The following is a 10,622-nucleotide window of genomic DNA, read 5'->3' on the forward strand; positions in this document are numbered from 1 at the left end:
CAACATAGAAAAATCAGTTGTATTGCTATTTACTGAGCTATTGGAAAGAGAAAAGAAGAAAAATATCTCATTTACATTCCTATTTACACTAGCATCAAAAATAATAAAATACCTAGGAATAAATATAACAAAGGAAGTAAAAGACCAGTACACTGAAAACTATAAAATACCAATGAAAGGAATTGAAGATACAAATAAATGGAAAGATATTCTGTGCTCATGTATTGAAAGAATATTGTTGAAATGTTCATGTTACTCAAAGCAGACTATAGATTCAATCAATTCCTATCAAAATTCCAATGGCATTCTTCACAGATGCAGAAAAACATAACCCTAAAATTAGTATGGAATCACAAAAGAGTATGAATAGCAAGAACAATCTTGACAAAGATGAACAAAGGTGAAGGCATCAAAATTTCTGATTTCACACTATATTACAAAGCTATGATAATCAAAACCAGCTGGTATTGGCAAAAAAAATCTAGACACAGATGAATGGAACTGAATAGAGAACCCAGAGATAAAAGCATGCATATATGGTCAATAAATTTATGACAAAGGAGACAAGAATATATTAATACAATGAGGGAAACACAACCTCTTCAATAAATAATGTTGAGAAAACTGGATATCCACATGCAAAAGAAACTGAACCCCTGTCTTATACCATACCCAAAACTAACTCAAAATGAATTAAAGACTTGAATGTAAGGCCTGAAACAGCAAGACTCCTAGAAGAAAACATAGATGGTAAGCTCCTTGACATCAGTGTTGGCAATGATTTTTTCAGCTGGACACCAACAAATCCATAAATTAACAGTGGGACTAGATAAACCAAGAAAGCACTGCACAGCAAAAGAACCCAACAGCAAAATTAAAAGAAACCTATGGAATCGTCAAAATATTTTTCAATCATATATCTGACAAAGGATTAATATCCAAGTAATAAAACAACTCATACAACTTGAGAGCAAAAAACAATATGATTTAAGTGGGCAGATCTAAATAGAAATTTTTTGAAAGAAGATATACAGCTGGCCAAGAGATACATGAAAAGTATTTAATATCACTAATTACAAGGAAATGCAAAGCAAAACCACAATGTGGTATCACCTTGTGCCTGTTAGAATAGCTGTAATAATTTTTTAAAAGTATTGGCAAAGATGTGGAGAAAAGGAAACCTTATATACTGTTGATATGAATGTAAATTTTGTATAGCCGCTATGTAAAGCACTATGGAGGTTTCTCAAAAAATTAAAAATATAACTGCCATATGACCTAGTATCCTACTTCTGTGTGTTTATCTGAAGGAAAGAAAACACTAACTTAAAATATTTGTACCCCATGTTCACCTCGGCATTATTAACAATAGCTCAAAAGGAAGCAACTAAGTGTCCATAGGTGGATGAATAGGAAAAGAATATATAAAGTGTGTGTGTATTATATGTATATATACATATAATACATACACACTTCACACACATATATACACACAATGGAATCTTAATCAGCCATACAAAGAAAATCCTATCATTTGCAAGAACATGGATGGACCTTGAGGGCACTCTGTTAAGAATAGTGCCAGGCAGAGTAAGACAAATGCCCTACAATCTAACTTGTATGTGGAATCTAAAAACCAAAACAAAAATGAACTTATGGATACAAAGAACAGAATAGTGGTTGCCAGAGGCAGGGGTTAGATGGGGGTGGGACTCAAAAATTGGAAACTTTCAGTACAAAATAAATGTCTTGAAGATATAGCATACAGCATGGTGACTATAGTTAATAAAACAGTATTGTATATTTGAAAGTTTCTAGAAGAACATATCTTAAAAGTTCTTATCATAAAAATGAAAAAAGTTGTAGCTGTGTGGTAGTGGATAACTAGATTTATTGTGGTAATCATTTTACAATATAGACATATATCAAACCATTAAGTTATTAACAAATATCTAAAACTAATATAACACTAGAATGTCAATTATATCTCAATTTTAAGAAGACATCTGAATAGGAAAGGAAGTGGTAAAATTATCTTTGTGTGTGGATGATATGATATTATGTATAGAAAATCCTAAAAACTCCACCAAAAACTGCTATAATTGATTTTAAAAATCAGCAAAGTTTCAAGATACAAAAATAAATAAACATATAGTAGACAGTTGTGTTTCTATACTTTAACAACAAAATATGTGAAAAAGAAAACAATTAATTTGCAATAGTATCAAAAAACAATAAAATACTTAGGAGCAAACTTAAACCAGAAGATGAAAGATGCACAATGAAAACTATAAGATAATAATAAAAGAAATTAAAGAACACAACAACTGGAAAGATATCTCATGTTCACTGATCAGAAGAATTAATATTGTTAAAACATCCATGTTACCCAAAGCCATCAATGCAATCCCTACGAATATTCCAATGGCATTTTTAACAGAAATAGAAAAAAATCTTACAATCTGCATGGAACCACAAAAGACTCCAAATAGCCAACACAATCCTGAGAAAGAACAAAGCCAGAAACAGCACATATACTGGTATCAAATTATACCACAAAGCTATAGAAATCAAAATAGTATGGTACTGGCATAAATATGCACAAGGACCAATGCAACAGAATCAAGAGCCCAGAAATGAACCCCCCACATATAAAGTGAACTAATATTTGACAAAGGAGCTAAGAATACTTAACACGGAAAAGATAGTCTCTTTAATAAATGATGCTGGGAAAACCGGATAACCACATGCAAAAAAACAAACACACAAAATGAAACTATTCCCCTATCTTAGACCAGTCAGAAAAAAAAAAAAAAATAGCTCAAATACATCAAAGATTTAAGCTTAAAACCTGAAAACATTATACCTATAAAGAAAACATAGAAAGAAAACTCTCTGACATTGTTCTTGGCAGTGATTTCCTGGATAAGACAGCAAAAGCAAAAACAAGTGTGACTATAAGAAACTAAAAAGCTTCTGCGCAATAAAAGAAACAACAAAATGTAAAGACAATCTATGGAGTGAGAAAACATTTTCAAATCATACATCTGATAAGCAGTTAATATCCAAAAATGGTAGACCCTCCTTATCTACAGGGTTCTAAGACCTCCAGTGAACGCCTAAAACTGGATAGTACCAAACACTGTATACACTATGTTTTTTTCCTACACATATATATCTATGATAAAAGTTTAATTTATAAATTAGGCACAATAAGAGATTAAAAACAACTAACAATACAATAGAACCATAACAATATACTGCAATAAAAGTTATGTAAATATGATCTCTCTCTCTCTCCCTTTCTCAAAATATCTTATTGTGCTATATTCACACTTCTTGTAATGATGCGAGATGATAGAAAGTGTGTGTGTGAGATGAGATGAAGTGAAGTGAAGGGCACAGGACTGTAATCTAGCATCAGGCTACTACTGGCCTTCTGACAATACATGAGGAGACGATCACCTGCTTCAGGGGGTCCTGGATCACTGAGCCATGACCATGTCAGTTGTTGGGGATCCTGGGAAGGACACAGCAGTGAGATTTTATCATGCGACTCAGCATGGTACGAAATTTAAAATTTATGAATCATTTACTTCTGGAGTTTTCAATCAATATTTTGGACTATGGTGGACAGTGGGTAACTGAAACCACAGAAAGTGAAACCACAGACAAGGGGGACTACTGTATATGAAGAACTCACACAACTCAAGAGCAAAATAAACCAACAAAACATGAAAACAAAAAACTGAACAACCCGATGGAAAAACAGGCAGACACACCGAGTAAAGAGTTTTCCAAAGAAGACACAGAGGTCCAGCAGGGACAGAAAGAAGTGCTTGACATCACTAATCACCAGGGAAATGCAAATCAAAACCACAATAAGATGATCACCTCACACCTGTTAGAATGTCTATCATCAAAACACAAGAGAACAAGTGTGGGTAAGGGTGTAGAGAGAGGAACTCTTGTGCACTTGGGTGGGGATGTAAATTGGCACAGCCTCTATGGAAAACAGCAAGGAAGTTTCTCAACCATTAAAAAAGGAACTACTTTATGACCTAGAAATCCACTTCTGGATATGTGTCCAAAGGAAATGAAATTAGGGTCTTGTAGAGATATCTGCATTCCTGTGTTCATTGCAGCGTTACTCACAATAGTCAAGATATACAAACAACTTAAGGGTCTGCTAATGGATGAATGGATAAAGTAGATGTGGTTGAGATACTTAGTAGACATTATTCAGCCGTGAGAAAGAAGGGAATCCTGCCATTTGCAACAAACTGGATTGAACCTTGAAGGCACTGTGCTAAGTAAGACAGATAAAGACAAATACTGTATGATCTCACTTATATGTAGAATCTAAAAAAGTCAAAGTAAGTAACAGAAAGTAGAGTGGTGGTCATTGGTCAAAGGGTACAAACTTCCAGTTATATGATTGACAGGTGTAGGCATCTAATGTACAGAATGGTAATTTTAGCTAATAGTGCTTTATTATATACTTGAATGTTGCTAAGAAAATAGATCTTAAGTGTTCTCAACAACAACAACAAAAGAAATAACTGTATGACAGTTTGGAGGTGTTAGCTAAGCCTGTGGTGGTAATGATTTTGCAATACATAAATGAATCAAATCAACATGTTGCACTCCTTAAACTTACACAATGTTTTGTGTCAAGAGATCTCAAAAAAGCTGGGGGAAAAGGTAAATATGGAAATGAGATGAGGCAGAAGAAGGCCACTGTAATAAGTCAAGTAAGAGACCAGGGTGACAGACGTGATGAGAAGTGGCTGAATCAAGGATGTGGGTACGAAAAAAGAGTGACCTCAAAGTTTTTGACTTAGGCAATTGGAAGATTAAAACTGTCATTTACTCGGGAGGAAAGAATGAAATTCAGATGGGAGGATTACCGAAAGAAAAGGTTGGGGATCTGGGGTGGAAGAGTTAGGAGTCCAGTTTCAAAGATGCTGAGTTTAAGATACCTACCAGATATTCAAGTGGAGGTTTGGGGAAAAGTCAACTGGAAATAAAACCTGGAGTCCAGGAACAAGTGTGAGATTCAAATGTGGGAATCATTAGCATAAGATGATGTTAAAACCTGGAGTCCAGGAACAAGTGTGAGATTCAAATGTGGGAATCATTAGCATAAGATGATGTTAAAACCATTAGACTAAATAAAATCACCTAAGGAGCAGTATAGATAGAAAAGATACTCAAAGAGGGAGGCGTGGGTGAACTCTAAAACATTCAGAAACTGAGATGTGGAAAAGAAATCTGCAAGAGAGACTGAAAAAGAGCTGTTAATGATATAGGAGGCAGTGGGGATGAGAAGGAGACAAACCACGTAAAAAAAAAGATTATGGTCGACATTCACAGGAGTTGTTTTGAGGGAATGGCACAGGCCAAGGCCCAGTTAGACAGAGTCAAGAAGTGGAGAAGAGGAGGGGAAGGAGAGGTGGGGACACTGGGAGTTTGAGGTTGCCAGGTACAAACTATTACATTTGGGACAGACATACAACAGTTCCTACTGTATACAGCACACGGAAATATGATATCCTGTGACAAAACATAATGGAAAAGGATATAAGAAAAGAATGTATATATGCATATAACTGAGTTACTTTACTGTACAAGAGATACTGGCACAACATTGTAAATCAACTATACTTCAATTTTAAAAATTAGATAAATAAAAAAAAGAAGTAGAGAAGAGGGAGTTTCAGACAGTGGTTCTTTCAAGGGGTTTCGCTATGAAGAGAGAAGAGAAATGAGGGGGCATCTGCAGAGCAGGTGGTAGCGAGGTGAAGCTGGGATACCATAGCTCTCTGTAGGCAGACAGTAATGGTCCAGTAGAGAAGGAAAACAGATGATGCAGGAGAAAGAGTGAGGGGAGAACTCTGGACTGACATACTTGAGGTGGCAAGAGATTTCTTTAAATAAAAAAAAAAAATGCTGAGGAAACTGAGGCCTGGGGCAGTAAAGCAAGTTGGCTGAGGTCACAAGGCAGTAAGGGATGGACCCAGGCCTCTGCTATGTCTTGCAAGAAGTTTCCCACCTGATTACGCAAGTGCGGGCCCTGTGACTAAAGGCAGAGAGACAGGGAGATAAAAGCCCACTGACTTGATAGACTCCTTTGCTGTATTAAATAAATGCCATTTTGTGACAAATATATGTCCCATTTCTAACTAACGTGTTGCTTTTTTTAAGCAGAAGTGCTGGTAGGTCTTTCATATATAAAGCTCATAACTAATGAAAAAAATTGGTGTAGTAACAGTTCATGCCTCAAATGCTCATTTGTAAATCACAAGTAGGCAAATTTCTCTCCTACCCCAAATGTGCACGGACAGTTTCTTAACCAGGAAGCATTATCATCTAGATACATTATGAAGACACAGACACTCTAGTCCAAGTTGGTATAGAACTTGGATAAGAGCAATCTTTGCTGAGGCTTATTCCTGTTTCTTTCTTCCTTTTTTTTTTTTTTTTTTTAAGAATATAATGCATTGTAAACCTCAGGAAGATAGACATTTGAGGGAGAAAATAATTGAGTGCATTTTTAATAAGGTCCATCTATGAAGTCAGATTGAACTGGGAGTTAAGTATAAACTTAACTCAGTTAGTTGGTTATTTCTTGGCCACTTCAATTGCAGTAACTCAGTTTATCTAATAATTACTATTAGATAACTATTAATTAAATTATCTAATCTCTTTAAGCTTTGTTTACACCTCTGGTAAATGAGGGATAACACATTTGCTGCAAGGTTGCTGTGGAGATTAAATAAAATTATTAATATAAAATAATGCCCAGAACATTCTGCTACACATGTAGCATGTTTACACATGCTACACGTTTAGTCCACTTGCTTCCTTCTTGGGTTCCATTGCAGGCAGCAGGGCTTGTAGGAGGAAGGCCAGCATCCTGGCCCTGGCTCCTCGTCACTAGCAATAGCTAAGCAAGCATGTGTCAAGTACTGCTGAGCTACAGAAAAGCTACACAAGCATCTGCCTTCCAAGACTTTAGCAGTCAGGATGACAAGCTTTGAGAGCAGCACCTATGCCTGACCAGGTCCCTTCAGGGGCGTCTCACTGCTCCCAGGATCAAGGTCAATCTCCTGGCCAGGGTTTACAGCATCCTTGGTGATGGACCCAGGCTTCAGTTTCTGGTCACATCTCCTGCCCCTCCTCTGCCCCCTATCTGCAGTCCCAATTAACCCTCTAGACATATTGACTCTCCTTAGTTCCCTACTGCAGCAATTCTTCATAGGACATTTTCCAATGCCCAAGCCAGGTTAGTATCTCTCCTCCACAGCCCCGCCTCCCATCTCACACCACTCATCAGGCTATAATGGCTTGCTTAGGTCCTCGGAAACAGGGCCAGGGGTCACTAGAGGTCCCGGTTTTACTTCCCACCCCTCAATTCCCCACCTAGTGTCTGTCATATAAGAGGAATTCAAATGATACTGAATAACAATTTCCTAAAAGAATTTATTGCGAAGGTGTATCAGTATAGGGTTGCAGAGGCTTGAAGCCCCATGGAGGCTGCTCCTGTTAAGAGGTACAAAGCTCAAAGGCAGAAGACACAGATATTGAGCAGCCTAGGATGGTGACACTTGAGCTGCCTGGAAACATACAAGAGCTTTGCTGAGTAGCAAGCAAAGGGGAGATTCAAGAGTAAATCCTTGAACTTGGGAAAAGGGAGAAAGAACAAAATGCAAAATGAAAGAGTAACCTGAATCTACATGATAATCCAGTTTATCAAAATATATTTCCTGGGTACAAACTGTGTTCAGGGCAACTTGGGAGATAAATGGAAGCACATGAAAGAACCGCCGCCCTGGGAGGTGGCATGTGCCTTAGTGTGAACAACGAAATAGAAGTGTGAAATAAGTAGTTGCCAAAGACGAGATCAAACAAGCCTCTGGATTATTCAAAGGAACAAGGGGGCCCTGGGAGGGGCTGTTCCCAGAGGAGGCTGTGCAGAAGAGGTAAGATCTGAGCTGGGCTTTGAAGGATGGAAGGGTTTGGTTAGGTAAATGTGTGTTAATCACCCAGCCATGTCAGACTCTTTGTAACCCCTTGGACGGTAGCCCGCCAGGCCCCTCTGCCCATGGGACTTCCCAGGCAAGAATGCTGGAGTGGGTTGCCATTCCCTTCTGCAGGGGATCTTCCCAACGCAGGGACTAAACCTGGGTCTCCTGGATTGCAGGCATTTTCTTTACTGTCTGAGCCACCAGCGAAGCCCAAATGGATTTGGAAATACTGTCTGACCGGCCCTCTTTAGGAAGCTCCCCCCACAAGCTATAAGATGGGACCTGTCTCCTCTGGACAGTTTTCTTTTACAATTATCAAATGTCCAAGGACTTGGAGGCAAGGGGGTAAAGCAGACAAAATATTGGCTCTGAATAAACCTGAATTTGATTCCCGGTTCTGTGCTTTTTGGCACAATTTCCTCAACTCTGTTAAGCGGCAGTAGTAGCAGGTATCTCTCAATGGTGGCTGCAAGGATTGCATGAGCTAAGCGTGGGAATGCGTCCAGCAAGGCGCCTAGTGCACAAGAAGCCTGGCTCTTCCAGACAATTCAGAGAGGCTGCGGGGAGCATGAATTTGTGCTTACCAGTTTAAAAATCATTATCTTAGACAAGAGGAAGTGGAACAGAAAAGGGGAGAGGCCAGAGAAAGACACTTTTTAAAGAGTTAGATAAGCAGAGGAAATAAGAAAAGGCCACAAACATAAAACCCCAGAGAGTATATATCTTTAAAACCAACAGAGAGATAAAGGAAAGTGTTGAACTGACAGAGGAAGCTGATGACACTGAGAGAGCTCACCCCAAGGCTTAAAGGCTTGAATAAGAGAATTTAGTAAAGAGAACTGAGACAGAGGGCATGCATTTTACCACCCCCCTGCCAAACTGAGAAAGTGAAAAATCTAAACTAAGGGGTAAATGTTGACAAAAATCTGTAGAAATCAGCAAATAAAAAACTTTTTTAAAATAAAAAAATTGTAGGGAAAAAGAGAACAGATATTTGAGGACAGGTCATGGTGAGTAGCAAGAAGAGGGGGTGTGAATATAGCCTTTGCTGGTGCTGGTGTTAGCTCTGTTCTTGCTTGCTGGTATCTTTCACGAATGAATGCAAAGGCAGGAGTCAAAGCAACCCTGGAGTATTTATGGTCTACAAAAATGGAGAAGGCCAAATGTTGGCCCAACATAAAGCTAACAAGGGGGAAAAAAAAAAAAACACCCTTGAATCATTCTGAATGGTGTGTTAATAACAGCTGGGAAGTAAGCACAGTAAATCCCAAACTAGGAGGGTTTGCCTCTGGAGAGAATTTGCACAGATGCAGCTCACCACTTGCCAGAGGAATCCAGTTCTCAACTGGGGTTGATTCAAGCCAAGGTCACCACCTCCTACATAGATACTGAGAACAGCTGGTGTGGAGTCAACCTCTAGCTGGGTCTGTGACCCGTGACTGTTGGGACCTGAAGAAACAGAACATGACTAGGAAACAATTCTTTCTGACTCTATCCTGAGGCTGAAATCTGTAACACACAGGCTGGTGGCCAAGTCCACTCTTCCTCTTCTCCTGGGCTCTGGGTCCCTGAGTCAGCCTTGATGGTAGGGAGGGCAGAGGACACAAAGGGTCCATGTATATGGGATTCATGACAGTGAAGAGGTCCTGGGAAGCTGTACAATCACATGGAGCAGATGGCTAAAAGATAGCCATCTCCAAATCAGAACCAGACCCATTTTTCCCTTAGTTTGACCCCATTGCATTTCATTGCTAAGTCATGTCTGATTCTTTGCAAGCCCATGGATTGCAGCACGCCAGGCTTCCCTGTCCTTCACCATCTTCTGGAATTTCCTCAAACTCATGTCCATTGAGTCAGTGATGCCATCCAACCATCTCATCCCCTGTTGCCCCCTTCTTCTCCTGCCCTCAGTCTCTCCATCAGGGTCTTTTCCAACGAGTCAACACTTTCTTAAAGACATCCTATGTGGAAGAGGCAAATAAGAGTAGCTGCCAATTTAAACATAGGCATGGTTGACTGCAAGGTCTGAGTCCAAACTGAGGGTTCCATCAGTTCAGTCAGTTCAGTTCACTCACTCAGGCGTGTCCAACTCTTTGCGACCCCGTGAACTGCAGCACGCCAGGTCTCGCTGTCCACCACCAACTCCCGAGTCCACCCAAACCCATGTCCATCAAGTTGGGGATGCCATCCAACCATCTCATCCTCTGTCGTCCCCTGCCCCCAATTCTTCCCAGCATCAGGGTGTTTTCCAATGAGTCAACTCTTCACGTGAGGTGGCCAAAGTATTGGAGGTTCAGCTTCAACATCAGTCCTTCCAATGAACATCCAGGACTGATCTCCTTTAGGATGGACTGGTTGGATCTCCTTGCAATCCAAGGGACTCTCAAGAGTCTTCTCCAATACCACAGTTCAAAAGCATCAATTCTTCGGTGCTCAGCTTTCTTTATAGTCCAACTCTCACATCCATATATGACCACTGGAAAAACCATAGCCTTGACTAGATGGACCTTTGTTGGCAAAGTAATGTCTCTGCTTTTTAATGTGCTGTCTAGGTTGGTCATAACTGTCCTTCCAAGGAGTAAGTGTTTTTTA

This window comes from Cervus canadensis, chromosome 19 (genome assembly GCF_019320065.1).
Source record: "Cervus canadensis isolate Bull #8, Minnesota chromosome 19, ASM1932006v1, whole genome shotgun sequence".
Classification (NCBI taxonomy): Eukaryota; Metazoa; Chordata; class Mammalia; order Artiodactyla; family Cervidae; genus Cervus; species Cervus canadensis.